A 15155-nucleotide genomic window follows, 5' to 3' on the forward strand; every position below is an offset into this window, starting at 1 on the left:
AGGGGCTTATTGCCTGGACATGTGATAGCATTGGCGGGGCTTTAAAAACATGCACCTCATTTATACATCTATATTTGCAAACTAAAAGAACTGTAATAGTGTGATATCAATTGTAGAAATGTAACCTTGAAACTACACACTAAGGGCTGGTGCACACCGAGCGGCTTTTTCAGCGTTTCTGCAGCCGCTTGCGGATGCGGATCCGCTTGGTCAATGTATCTCAATGGGGTGGTGCACACCAGAGCGGGAGGCATTTTGCAGAAACGAAAAATGCCTGGGAGAGGCATTTTTTGGATTTCGGATGCGTTTCTGCCTCAATGTTAAGTATAGGAAAACCGCAAACCGCTCTGAAAAACGCCTGTTCAGAGCGGTTTTGCTTCCATTTTTGTTACAGAAGCTGTTCAGTAACAGCTTTACTGTAACAATATATGAAATCTACTATACTGAAAACCGCAGCAGCAATCCGCAAAACGCTAGCTAAACGCCATAGAAAAATAAAAAAAAGCGTTTCAAAATCTGCTAGCATTTTGCGGATCTGCTAGCGGTTTTTGGTGTGCACCGGGCCTTAGGGCTGGTGCACACCGAGCGGCTTTTTCAGCGTTTCTGCAGCCGCGGATCCGCTTGGTCAATGTATCTCAATGGGGTGGTGCACACCAGAGCAGGAGGCGTTTTGCAGAAACGAAAAATGCCGGGGTGAGGCATTTTTTGGATTGCGGGTGCGTTTCTGCCTCAATGTTAAGTATAGGAAAAACGCAAACCGCTCTGAAAAACGGCACTTCAGAGCGGTTTTGCAGGCGTTTTTGTTACAGAAGCTGTTCAGTAACAGCTTTACTGTAACAATATATGAAATCTACTATACTGAAAACCGCAGCAGCAATCCGCAAAACGCTAGCAAAACGCCATAGAAAAATAAAAAAAAGTGTTTCAAAATCTGCTAGCATTTTGCGGATCTGCTAGCTGTTTTTGGTGTGCACCAGCCCTTATAACAGAGCAGGGAAGAACTGAAATCAGGATTTTATACCTGTCTGTAGCCCATTCGGTAAAAAATGAGCTGAAACATCCTGCTGGAGCCTCTTAACAGCTCCAGGACATTTTAATGCATCGCTCTCCCCGCCACCGTGCACACGTGGTAATTGAAAGTGTGTACCAGGCTTTAACATTGAGGTCCCGTTCACACTGGGGCAGTGCGGTAAATTTACCGCACCCCACCGCAGTCTAATGTTAGTCTATGGGCAGTTCATACTACCCCCGTAGCTGTACACTGCACCCAATCTAACGTACGCCCATACCTACGTTACCGTGCGGCTCCTGCGCCGACCTGCATTGGACCGGAAGTCATGTATGTCTATGGCAATGCACATGTAGTTAAAAAAAACCCGCCACAGTTTTTCGAGTCACGCATGTGCAGAAGTGTATTTTAACAATACGCTTCTGCGCACCTCATAGATTGGCCAACAGGAAGTGAGTGTCACTTCCTGCTTGGCCGGATATCAGACTAAGATTACAGTATACTAACACGGTAATACCCAAAGACCTGTTTCTGGCAGTTCGGTGTGGCCCACGGGCCGCAATGTTGGCGCAAATACACAGTCTGAAGCCAGCCTCAGGTTCCTTTCACACTGTAAAAATTGCATTGAAATGCCATCGCAATGCAAAGCTGCCGAAATGACTCACCGCACATTAGACGTGTGGTGCGACTACTCAGTGAAGCGTACAATACAATGAAAGTATGCTTAACTAATTGCACACATTGCCGAGTAAACGCACCAGATGCTGGGCTTCACTTTGTCAGAACCCGCCGCAATACACCCAGGGCCCTCTTTCACTCGTAATTGTAAAATGCTAGCGATTAGCGGTAGTGTTTTGCACTGGCGATATTAGCGTGATTAACATGGTAAAATCACTGTACACTCTCGTGATTTTTTAAGTGATCACGTTTAGCGCTTTTTAGCATTCTAGTCACGATTGCTCTAGAATCCCAGAAAAATGCTGCATGTAGCCCATTTTGCAATTGCCGCTTATCACGAATCGCCAGTGATTGGTGGCAATCGAGGCAATGAAATCACTGCCATATAGTTAGCATTGCGCTAGCAATTTAAAAAACGCTAGCGATCACTGGTGAAAGCTCCATGGGAATATTGAGATATTGAGCTACGATGCAATAATATTGCCCATTGAGACACAATGGGCACAGTGTAACAGGGCTCTTATGGCCAGCATGAAACGTCTGTTATATTTGTATTTTAAGGGAACTTACACAAACCAAAATAACATGTATCCTTAGTTCCCTACGTTATGATAAAACAACCCCGATTTATAAGAAAAAAACCCAGTCCAGGTATGCTGAAGGTCTTATTTCCCCAGTGTGTTCACTGCAGTAAATGAGCCCCCCAGACTCTGTGTCGTAGGCAACTAGACAGTAGATACTGATTGCAACTGCAACCAGTATCTACTGTATAACACAGGTCCTGTCCTATTGCATACTATATATATATATATATATATATATATATATATATATTTGCAATGTAAAAGAATGTATCTGTTAGAAGCATGTATTATTGAGGAGAGATGCACCTGCATTTTTCTAGGCTTGTACACCAAGCTGTAATTGGAAATTCCAGTTAAAGGAAACTAGCACGACCTGCTGCGAATGGACTCTTTTATTATTTCAACAAACAGGTTCCACTGCTCTTAGCACCATAGCGATTGTGACAACCCATTTTACACAACTAGTTAAGAAAAGAGAAGCCGAGCTACGGACCTGTGTGGTATGTTATCTGTGTCATATCTTGCTTTATTTCTTTCTGATATGATCCACCATTTAAATTAAAGTGCATTACATTGTTATGCTTGTTATGCCTATTAACACTGTCATATCATGTTCCTTATAATCTGTGCTGGACAAGACCAGCAATTTCTTCCACAAATCCAGCCGGTGTTTCTGGTCCTGACTTGTGTTCAGCAGCTCTTTGTCTGACTGGGACAAATCAGTCGCAGTGTCCTAATAATGCTTGCAACAACTTACGCCTATCAAATCTATAGTAATGTAATAAAGATTAGTGCTGGTCACTTTGATATGGGCTTCTGGGAAATTGGGATGTGCCAGATGTATAGTGTACTTTGCAGGGAACCTATACTAATAAAGTGTGTGTGTGTGTGTGTGTGTGTGTGTGTGTGTGTGTGTGTGTGTGTGTGTGTGTGTGTGTGTGTGTGTGTGTGTGTGTGTGTGTGTGTGTGTGTGTGTGTGTGTGTGTGTGTGTGTGTGTGTGTGTGTGTGTGTGTGTGTGTGTGTGTGTGTGTGTGTGTGTGTGTGTGTGTGTGTGTGTGTGTGTGTGTGTGTGTGTGTGTGTGTGTGTGTGTGTGTGTGTGTGTGTGTGTGTGTGTGTGTGTGTGTGTGTGTGTGTGTGTGTGTGTGTGTGTGTGTGTGTGTGTGTGTGTGTGTGTGTGTGTGTGTGTGTGTGTGTGTGTGTGTGTGTGTGTGTGTGTGTGTGTGTGTGTGTGTGTGTTATGGAGGCTGCCATATTTATTTCCTTTCAAACAATACTAGTTGCCTGGCAGTTCCCCTGATTCTGTGTTCCTAATACTTTTAGCCATAGACACTGAACAAGCATGCATCAGATCAGGTACTCTGACTCTCTGGTTTTACTGGATTAGCCATATGCTTGTTCCAGGGTTTTGACTCAGACGCCACTAATGCCAGAAGATCAACGGTACTTCCAGGCAACTGGCATTGTTTAGAAATAAATAAATATGGCAGCCTCCATATCTCTCTCACCTCGGGTTCCCTTTAATCTTTTCCGAACCACTATAGCCAGGATGAGTAGATGCTTTAGATGTTCTGACTTTGCTGACTGGAGATGGTCAATGAGATTTTAGCTATTCCAGCTTGTATGTTATGTTACGTTATGTTATTCAAATGACAAGGAGCCTAACCACTTCACCTCCCCTTAAAAACACAGAGCAATTTTCACCTGTCAGTGCTCTTTCCATTCATTCACCTATAACTTTATTACTACTTATCACAACAAAACAATCTATATCTTGTTTTTCTCACCACCAATTAGGCTTTCTTTAGAGAGTACTTTTTCCTAAGAATTATTTTATTCCAACTGTGTTTTAACAGAAAAAATAAGAAAATAAGAAAAAAATAGAAAAAAAAAACATTATTTCTCTCAGTATTTGGCCATTATAGTTTTAAAATAACACATGCTACCGTAATTTAAACCAACACATTTTATTTGCCCATTTGTCCCGGTTATTGCAACATTTAATATTTTTCCCTAGTACAATGTATGGCACCAATATTTTATTTGGAAATAAAGGTGCATTTTTTCAGTTTTGCGTCCATCACTAATTACAAGACCATAATTTAAAAAGTAACAGTAATATACCCTCTTGACATACATATTAAAAAAGTTCATATTAAAAACATATTAAAACGTTGCTTTCGATTTAGAAAGGGATTTTGAGAAAGTACTGCACAAAGTCGATCCCTCTCTTGAACGGAAGCAGATCGGACACGCCAAAAATTATCCAGCAATCTGTTGATCTGACAGGAAAATTGCATGGTTTGAATAAGCTTTTAGAATTGAACCAATCAAAATTGGCAAGAAATACACCTGATTGGCCCATCTCCAAGCAGAGTATTATTTGAATGCAAGCCAGAAAAATGAGCATCTCATTGACCATCTCTAATGCTGACCTGTACATATATTACTTGCATGCTTGTTACAGGTATGTGACTGAGATCGCTGTAACCAGTGGATCAGCGTGATATACAGGCAATTAGTATTATATAACCAGGTTGGCAATGGCAGCATTCAGAATCTCTCAGTAAAGGTCCACTTTAACTACTTTTAAATTTGGAAGAAAAAATCCTGGGCTGCACTACCAAAAATCTATTTAAAAATATAATTTTATTGAACAATAGGTCATGCAGTGTAAAAACATTTAAAACAGTGTATCAAATGACACCGAAACAACTCTATCAAACACACAACAGTGTTTTGAAGATCAGTGTAACGATCGGTGTCAGCACACAGAGAGAATCTGATTATTGGCGATCTGCAGTATCACCAAGAATACAGATTATACCTGATTATTGATGATCTGCAGAATCACCGATAATCCAAGTATAACTAACCTCTGGACACCTATATAGTGTGAGTGTTTGGTGCAACAGTAATGACTTTTGAGTAAGTGGTCTCTGGCAGTACAGGCGATACTGCCTATCGGAAAGTATAACAACCTTCCAGCAGCCTGAGACCTCCCAGTAGGCGGAGTCCCAGGGTGAAGGTAGGAGGGACCTGCAAGTGAGTGACACCAGAAGGTGGATGTCACTAGCAGGTCTGGAGACTATCTCTTAAAGAGAGAGATCGCTCTCGAGGTCGGGCAAGCCAGGTCAGCAACACACAGACAGATAAAGTACAAAAACAGAAGACTGATTCGGTATCCAAGGCAGGCAGGGTTTGGCAACAGGTAATCAGATATACGAAGGTACCGAATCAGAAAGCAGAGGGATAGTCAGGAATGCAAAAGGTCATAACAGCTATAAACAATGCCTAGACTTGGGTGTGAGGTCCGTGGTCTCTACGCCCGGGAACTAGTCTGGAATATAATTTGATGGTACAGAGTATCCCTAGACTTGGGTGTGAGGTCCGTGGTCTCGACACCCTGGAACTAGTCTGGAGTATAACAGAATGATAACACAGCGTTCCTAATCTTGGGTGTGAGGTCCGTGGTCTCGACACCCTGGAACTAGTCTGAAGTATAACAAAATGATAACACAGCGTTCCTAATCTTGAGTGTGGGGTCCGTGGTCTCGACACCCTGGAACTAGTCTGAAGTATAACAGAATGATAACACAGCGTTCCTAATCTTGGGTGTGAGGTCCGTGGTCTCGACACCCTGGAACTAGTCTGAAGTATAACACAATAAATACACAGAAGTAATCTGGCTCAGTGTGAATTCCCGGGTCCTCCTGGTTCTAACACACTGTGGGATCTGACTAAGGTCTGAGTGCTTCCACGTAAGTGTTCGCAACGGCAGACAACTTGAGACTGGCCAGCAGTGGCTATATATAGAGCAACGCTCTCTGGCGCCGCCCATCAGAGATCAACCAATAGCCACTTGCCTAGAGGTCAGCTGACCAACCTGGTCAGCTGATCCCTCTTCGCCTGTCATAAAGGTTCTGCCTCTCAGCGCGCGCGCGCGTCCTCCTCAGCCTATGTGGACTAACAGACCCAGCCACCCCAGACGCACGCTTCTGCGGACAAACCGCCGCGTTAGACGCGGAGATGCCCGCCCCACCGCCAGACAGCGCGGCGGCATCTCCGCCATTTCTTACAATCAGTAATAATGGTTGCCTCACCACACAATAAATAGTAGCCCTGTGTGCTGTATAAATCAACCCACCAAGGTTCTATCAAGAATCCTGCGTGGGGAATAAGGACCCGGTGTCAGTGTTGCCAACGATCCTGAAGTGTGCAAAAAGGTGCTAATGCGTAACAGTGAATAGAGCCATAAGTGCAGTAAAGTGCATGAACACAGTGATAAGGAATATGCTCATAAATATAACTAACTAAATAAATAATGATGAGGCAAGGTCTATAGATGGTCAAATAAAGTTAGATGATGGTATACATACTACGACCAGCAGGGGATCCATGGGCAGAAGAAGTAAAGTACAGCAACCAGTCGGGGCAGAGGCAGGCTCAAGGTTTCCATATTTATTTTCCTTTTAGACAATACCAGTTGCCTGGCAGTCATGCTAATCCACTGCTCTATAGCCCCATCTACACCATACAATTTTGTTGTCTGATTCGATTTGATTCATTGATTCAATTCGATTCAATCTGACATGTCCGATCAGGATTTGATTCAATTCAATTTGCCATTGTTTTGCAATGGCAAATTGAATCGAAATCGAATCGAATCCCTATCGGACATGTCGGATTGCTTTGAATCGAATCAATGAATTGAATCGGACAAAAAATTGTATGGTGTAGATGGGGCTTAATACTTTTAGCCAGAGTCCCTGATCAAGCGGAGCAGATGTTTCTGACAAAAATCTGACAAGATTACTAGTAGTATGCTGGGACAGGTGTGTGATTCAGACACTACTGACCAGAATGATCAGCAGGACTGCCAGGCAGCTGATATTGTTTAAAAGAAAATAAATATGGCAGCCTCCATATCCCTTTCACTTCAGGTTCCCTTTAAGATTTCCTTTGAGTGTTGTGTTAAACATGGAGACATGTAAATAAAATATTAACTTTCAGACAACTGTGGATTTGGACATAACAGTTTATACAATACTGAAAGATTTAACAATAGACATATGTAATTAAAAAAACAGTATTTATGAAGACAATCATGTTTGTATCTCTGAAACTTTAATCATTTGTACGTAGGGGACTGTCTTTACTGCAGACAGTGCATCTGATTGGCCTGGTTCCAAGCTGCATACAGACTGTATTATATTTGCACGCCAGCCTGAATTATTTGTATCTCATTGACCATCTCTGCTATTTCTGTGTGCTGCTCCTGGTAATGGAATGTTCATTTGTGTTCTGCACTATATATAGGGTGGGGTTGGGTCTGAGCTGCGAGAACGTGCGCAAGAACTGGAGGAGGTATAACATTTTAATATAGAGTGACAAGTTATGTTAGGTGTAGAATCAATTATAGTTAACCAGTCTGTGACTGCCTAACGCCAATTGGCGGCAGCAGAGTGGCTCCCCCAGGACTGCCTAACGCCAAATGGCGTCATCTTGCAATATGCAAGATTAGATGGGAGCTCAACAAACAGAGCCGGTTGCAGGGATCAGCCTGCCAGCCCGCGATTGCGGCTGGCAGGCTGCTTTTATTGAAATACGGGGGGGGGAAATTGGTGTGTATAGCACTGCGATCTCCCGCAGCGCTATACAGGGGACAGGCTTGTCACTTAACTGTAGCATGGAAGGGCTCACAATCTAATCCTTGCCATAGACATACAGAGGGATGCAAAAGTTTGGGCAACCTTGTTAATCGCCATGATTTTCTTGTATAAATTTGTTGGTTGTTACGATAAAAAATGTTAGTTAAATATATCATATAGACACATACAGTGATATGTAAGAAGTGAAATTAAGTTTATTGGATTTACAGAAAGTGTGCAATAATTGTTTGAATAAAATTAGGCAGGTGCATACATTTGGGCACTGTCATTCTAATGATTCCAAAACCGTTAACTAATCAATGGAGCTCAAATTGGCTTGGTAAGCTGAGTGATGCCTCACCTACATATACAGGTGAATCCAACGTTGAGAAAGAGTATTTAAGGGGGTAAGTTTCCCTCCTCTTTTCATTTTCTCTGAAGAATAGCAACATGGGGGTCTCAAAGCAACTCTCAAATAACCTGAAGACAAAGATTGTTCACCATCATGGTTTAGGGGAAGGATACAGAAAGCTGTCTCAGAAATTTCAGCTGTCTGTCTCCACAGTTTGAGGAAATGGAACACCACAGGCTTAGTTCAAGTTAAGCTTGAATTGGCAGACCAAGAAAAATCTCGGATAAACAGAAGCGACGAATGGTGAGAACAGTCAACCCACAGACCAGCGCTAAAGACCTACAACATCATCTTGCTGCAGATGTAGTCACTGTGCATCGTTCAACCATTCGGCGCACTTTACACAAAGAGATGCTGTATGCGAGAGTGATGCAGAGGAAGCCTTTTCTCTGCCCACACCACAAACAGAGCCACTGGAGGTAGTATTATTATTATTATTATTTATTAGATTTATATAGCGCCAACATATTACGCAGCGCTGTACAATAAATAGGATTACAGGCAATGATAACAGGGTTGACAGAACAATACAGGTAACAGACCATAGATGCAACAATACAGGTAATAGTAATAAGATACGCAACACAATGCAGATAATAGTACAATGCCAGATCATAAACTGGAATGGTAGTGGTAAAAAATTACCAGTTCCAAATTCTGGGTAAAGTGCACACAGTCAAGTATGATACACAAGGGAAGAGGGCCCTGCCAAAGGCTTACAATCTAGAGGGAGGGGCTGGTGACACAAAAGGAGGGGGTGCATCAAGAAGTTATTGGCAGAAAGGATTAGGGTAGTGTTGAGTTGATGTAGGCCTCCTTGAAGAAGTGAGTTTTGAGTGCTTTTTTGAAGGTGTTGAAGGTGGGAGCGAGCCTGATGGGCAGCGGGAGAGAGTTCCACAGGATAGGGGCAGCTCTAGTGAAGTCCTGCAGTCTGGCATGGGAGTGCGAGATGCGTGGGGTGGTAAAGAGGAGGTCGTTGGAGGAGCGAAGTGGGCGGCCAGGTGTATATCTGCTGACCAGGTCAGAGATGTAGGTTGGGCAGGACTTGTGTAAGGATTTGTATGCCAAACATAGGATCTTGAAGCTGATTCTGAAGTGAATTGAAAGCCAATGAAGGGATTTGCGTAGGGGAGTTGTGGAGACAGAGCGGTGGAAGGAGTAGATGAGTCTGGCTGCTGTGTTCATGATGGATTTTAGGGGGGCGATGCGGTTTTGAGGAAGGCCTGACAAGAGGGAGTTGCAGTAGTCCAGGCGGGAGATGATGAGGGCATGGACAAGGAGTTTGGTAGTGTCTGGGGTCAGGAAAGGCCGGATCTTGGAGATGTTGCGTAAGTGGAAATAGCAGGCTCTAGCTACGGTTTGGATGTGGGAGGTGAAGGAGAGGGCCGAGTCTAGGGTGACACCCAGGCAGCGGGCTTGTGTGGTTGGATGAATGATTGTGCCATTGACAGTGACATAGAGGTCAGTGGGGGGTGAAGCAGCACGGGGCGGGAAGATTAGGAGCTCAGTCTTATCCAGGTTTAATTTTAGGAACCTGGCAGACATCCACGATGAAATAGCTGAGAGACCAGAGGATACCTTCTCCATGGTGGTGGTGGAGAGGTCAGTGGTATGGAGGTAAATCTAAGTGTCATCTGCATATAGGTGATAGTTGAAACCCAGAGAGGAGATGAGTTTTCCGATGGAGGCGGTGTAAATGGAGAACAGCAGGGGACCGAGAACAGAGCCTTGGGGGACCTCAACTGAGAGTGGGAAGGAGGTTGAGGAGGAACCATTGAAGGAGGTCTTGAAGGAGCGATTTGAGAGGTAGGAGGAAAACCATGCTAGGGCACGGTCTTGGATACCCACAGATTGCAGGGACTGGAGTAGCAGGGAGTGATCAACAGTGTCGAATGCTGATGAGAGGTCTAGGAGGAGAAGGATAGTGTATTTTCCTTCGGCCTTGGCAAGCATGAGGTCATTGACGACCTTGGTGAGGGCAGTCTCGGTGGAGTGGCCTGGCCGAAATCCTGATTGTAGGGGATCAAACAGGGAGTTGGAGTCAAGGTAATGGGTCATGCGTTGGTGGACTAAGCGCTCTAGGAGTTTAGATGCAAAAGGGAGTAAGGAGATGGGACGGTAGCTGGATGGAAGTGAGGGGTCTAGTGAGGGTTTTTTAAGTAGGGGAAGTACAGTGGCCTGTTTGAAGTCAGAGGGGAAGGTACCCGTGGATAGGGAGAGGTTAAACAGAGTGGTGAGGACAGGAGCTAGAACAGGGAAGTGAGGACGGAGGCATTTGGATGGCACAGGGTCTAGGGGGCTGGAGGTGGCAGGAGAAGTGGCTAGGAGACGGCTGACTTGGTCCTCTGTGATAGGAGTAAAGGCAGTGAGTGGTGGGTGGGGTGGGGAATAGGTATTGGTGGGGGAGGAAGAGGTGGTGGAGTGGAGGCATGAGATTTCCCGTCGGATGCTGGCTATTTTGTCGGTAAAGTGGGTGGACAGATCAGTGGCTGAGAGGGCGGAGGTGGGGGGAGGAGTGGTGGGGTTAAGGAGGGAGTTGAAGGTGGCGAAGAGGCGCCGAGGGTTGGAGGCTTGGGATCCGATCAAGGCAGCAAAGTATTTTTGTTTAGCATCAGTTAATGCGGTGTAGAACAGCTGCAGGTTGGCCTTGTACGCCAAGAAGTCGGAGTTGCTGCGGGATTTCCTCCATTTGCGTTCGTAGGTGTGTGTCTGTTTTTGGAGGTTGCGAGTGTGTGCATTGTGCCAGGGCTGGGGGTTGATGGGACGGCTGGGGCGGAATGTGGGGGGTGCAGCAATGTCTAGGGCTGCTGAAAGGGCCTGGTTGTATTTGGCCACGGCTTGGTTTGGGCAGGTAACGTTTGGGAGGGTGGATGTGAGGGAGTGGAGGGGGTTGGCTAGTGCAGTTGGGTCTAGGTTATGCAAATCTCTCTGCCAACGACCTGAGGGTGGTGGAGGGTTGGGGGAGGATGATGGGGAGATGGAGAAAGAGAGAAGGTGATGGTCGGAGAGGGGGAAGGGTGTGATGTCCAGGTTGGGGAGGGTAGCGGATTTTGAGAGAATCAGGTCGAGAGTGTGGCCAGCGCGGTGGGTGGGGGAATTGGTGTGTTGGGAGAGGCCAAGGGAAGTAGTGAGGGAGAGCAGTTGAGAGGCTTCAGGGGAGTAAGGACTGTCCATGGGGATGTTGAAGTCCCCAAGTATGATTGTGGGGAGGTCAGAGGAGAGGATGTGTGGGAGCCAAGAGGCCAGGTTGTCCAGGAATTGTTTAATGGAGGTGGATGGGGGGCGGTAAAGGACTGCGATGACTGCTGGAAGGGGATGGTAGAGGCGGATAACATGTATGCTTAAGCACATTTGGACAAGCATGCTTAATTTTGGAATAAGGTGCTGTGGACTGATGAAACTAAAATTGAGTTATTTGGGCATAACAAGGGGCGTTATGCATGGAGGAAAAACACAGCATTCCAAAAAAAAACACCTGCTACCTACAGTAAAACATGGTTGTGGTTCCATTATGCTGTGGGGCTGTGTGGCCAGTGCAGGGACTGGGAATCTTGTCAAAGTTGAGGGACGCATGGATTCCACTCAGTATCAGCAAATTCTGGAGAACAATGTCCAGGAATCAGTGACAAAGCTGAAGCTGTGCCGGGGCTAAATCTTTCAACAAAACAACGACTCTAAACACTGCTCAAAATCCACTAACGCATTCATGCAGAGGAACAAGTACAATGTTCTGGAATGGCCATCTCAGTCCCCAGACCTGAATAGAATTGAAAATCTGTAGTGTGAGTTAAAGAGAGCAGTCCATGCTCGGAAGCCATCAAACCTGAATGAACTAGAGATGTTTTGTAAAGAGGAATGGTCCAAAATACCTTCAACCAGAATCCAGATTCTCACTGGAAGCTACAGGAAGCATTTAGAGGCTGTAATTTCTGCAAAAGGAGGATCTACTAAATATTGATTTCATTTCTTTTTTGTGGTGCCCAAATGTATGCACCTGCCTAATTTAACAATTATTGCACACTTTCTGTAAATCCAATAAACTTTATTTCACTTCTCAAATATCACTGTGTGTGTATCTTATATGATATATTTAACTGACATTTTTTATCGTAACAACCAACGATTTATACAGGAAAATAAAATAATTCATGCTACCGTAATTAAAACCAACACATTTTATTTGCCCATTTGTCTCGGTTATTCCAACGTTTAAAATGTTTCCCTAGTACAATGTATGGCGCCAATATTTTATTAGAAATAAAGGTGCATTTTTTCAGTTTTGCTTCCATCCCTGATTACAAGCCCATAATTTATAAAGTAATAGTAATATACCCTCTTGACATACATATTTAAAAAGTTCAGTCCCTTAGGTAACTATTTATGTATTTTTTTTTTATTTGTAATTTTTTTTTAATCTTTTTCCCCCCCAAAAAACTGCTAACTATTGGAGAGTGTGGGAGGTCAGGGGTTACTTTAAAAAGTAAAAATAAGATACAAATAGGTCCTTTCTTGAAGAAAAAAATGCAGATGTAATTTTAATATTTGGCCACAAGATGTCCTCGCAGGTGTCTTCCGCATGCATGGTATTAATATGCAAACAGGAAACACTGCGTGGACGGACGTCGTCTCATAGACTGCTGTGGTCATTCACAGGGGGACTTAGATCAAGGAAGGGAAACTGAGCTCCCATTCATTAATCTAGCGACTGACAATCGGCGGTGGTAACGAGCGCGGGTGGGCAGGAGGGAGGCGAGCGGTAATGCGCAGCGGGGAAGGACGTGATAGCTACGCCCCTACAAGCAGTTATGGCATTTTGCAGGGACGTAGTTACTTGTCCTGGGGGAGAGGTAGTGGTTAATATTCATAAATCTCACCTTTTTACATTTCCTATTGAACTTAACTTCTTCCAGCCGGGGGGGCTCTGGCCAGTTAAAGGACACCTGAAGTGAGGGGGACATGGAGTGGAGGCTGCCATATTTATTTACTTTTATACAATGCAAACTGCCTGGCTGTCCTGCTAATCTTCTGCCTCTAATGCTAAGTACACACTTGAAATAAAAGTCTGTGGAAAAGACAAGATCACAGACCAATTTTACCCCCTTCCATGTAGTATGAGAGCCATACTCTACACAGTCTATCTTGTTAAGCTGAACTCCTCATCAGATACAAATCTTTGCAAGATGCTGTACACAAAGACACATGCATCAGATTAGTTCCTGAAAAAGATCAGTTCCTGCAAAATGCATTCATAGTCTACAATATATGTAGATCTCATACACACCTTGTTCAACAGACATTCATATGCATATCAGATCCACCAGGATGGATCTTCAGATCTGCAAATTATTGTCTGATCTGCAGATGAATGTCTGTTGAACAAGATGTGTATGATATCTGCAGATATCATAGACTATGAATGCATTTTACAGGAACTGATCTTTTGCAGGAATTGATCTTTTGCAAATACTGATCATTTCAATGTGTACAGCATCTGTGTGTGCAGCATCTTGCACAGATTTTTATCTGATGGGGAGTTCAGCTCAATAGAATAGACTGTGTAGAGTATGGCTCTCATACTACATGGAAGGTGGTACAATTGGTCTGTGATCTTGCCTTAAAGAGACTCTGTAATAAAAAAAAGTCCCCTGGGGGTACTTACCTGGGAGGGGGAAGCCTCAGGGTCCCAATGAGGCTTCCTCCATCTCTGTAGCAGCAGGCAATCCAGCGCTGGCTCCCCCGAAGCGTCCCGCCATCGTGGCTCGACAAGCCTGACAAGGCTTGATATATTTACCTTCCCTGCCTCCAGCGGGGGCGCTGTTGTGGCTCTCAGCACGGAGATAGGCGGAAATAGCCGATCTCTGTCGGGTCCGCTCTACTGCGCAGGTGCAGGAGACTTGTGCCTGCGCAGTAGAGTGGACCGACAGCGATCGGCTATTTCCGCCTATTTCCGAGCGGAGAGCCGATACTGTGCCTGCACTGGAGCCGGGAAGGTAAATATTTACATCCCCACTATTCGGAGGGGCACAGCAAGACCACCTTGGGACACAGGAGGATGGGGGAAGCCTCATTAGAATCCGGAGGTTTCCCCACCCGAGGTGAGTACCCCCCAGGGGAACTTTTTTTAGTTACAGGTTTTCTTTAACACTGACCATGAACACACAAGCAGATCAGATGTTTCTGACTGAAGTCTGACTGCATTAACTGCATGCTTGTTTCTGATTTGTCATTCAGACCCCAGCCTTTTTTTTTTTCTTTTGTAGTTGGCTGACCAGTGCACAGATTTAGTAACTACAGGAGCGCGCAGAGACCGGCTATTACATTTTATGTCCTGGCAGAGACAAGAGCCTGTAGATTTCAGGGTGTAGATTGCATTTTTAAGGCAGCCTTCAGTCTTATCCCTGCTTTTTATGGATGCATTTCAACGTTCTTTGCCCACCTACCTATTTTGCAGAGCTCACTGTCACTTGTTTTTCTCTTCCACCTTATTAGACCTTCCCATGACAAACTGGCATCAATTTGCTAGTTGAAGGACACCTGAACTGAGAGGGATATGGAGGCTTCCATATTTATTTCCTTTTAAACAATATCAGTAGCATGGCAGCTATGCTAATCTATTTGGCTGCAGTAGTGTCTGAATAACACCAGAAACAAACATGCAGCAAATCTTGTCAGATTTGACAATAAGGTCAGAAACACCTGATCTGCTGCATGCTTGTTCAGGGTCTATGGCTAAACGTATTAGAGGCAGAGGATCAGCAGGATAGCCAGGCAACTGGTATTGCTTAAAAGGAAATAAATATGGCTGCCTCCATATCCCTCTTG

At 44.5% G+C, this 15155-nt stretch overlaps 1 protein-coding gene across 1 annotated transcript in view; it reads left to right on the forward strand.

Annotated features, from left to right (window-relative positions):
* Window positions 1-2748: 2748 nt before the first annotated feature.
* LOC137561289 (DNA ligase 1-like) overlaps window positions 2749-15155 on the forward strand; it is a 75827-nt gene continuing 63420 nt past the window's right edge. The window contains exon 1 of the mRNA XM_068272551.1: window positions 2749-2771. The gene's annotated coding sequence lies outside the window, so the exon portion shown is untranslated. The remainder of the gene's footprint in view (window positions 2772-15155) is intronic.

Source organism: Hyperolius riggenbachi, chromosome 3 (assembly GCF_040937935.1).
Source record: "Hyperolius riggenbachi isolate aHypRig1 chromosome 3, aHypRig1.pri, whole genome shotgun sequence".
Lineage (NCBI taxonomy): Eukaryota > Metazoa > Chordata > Amphibia > Anura > Hyperoliidae > Hyperolius > Hyperolius riggenbachi.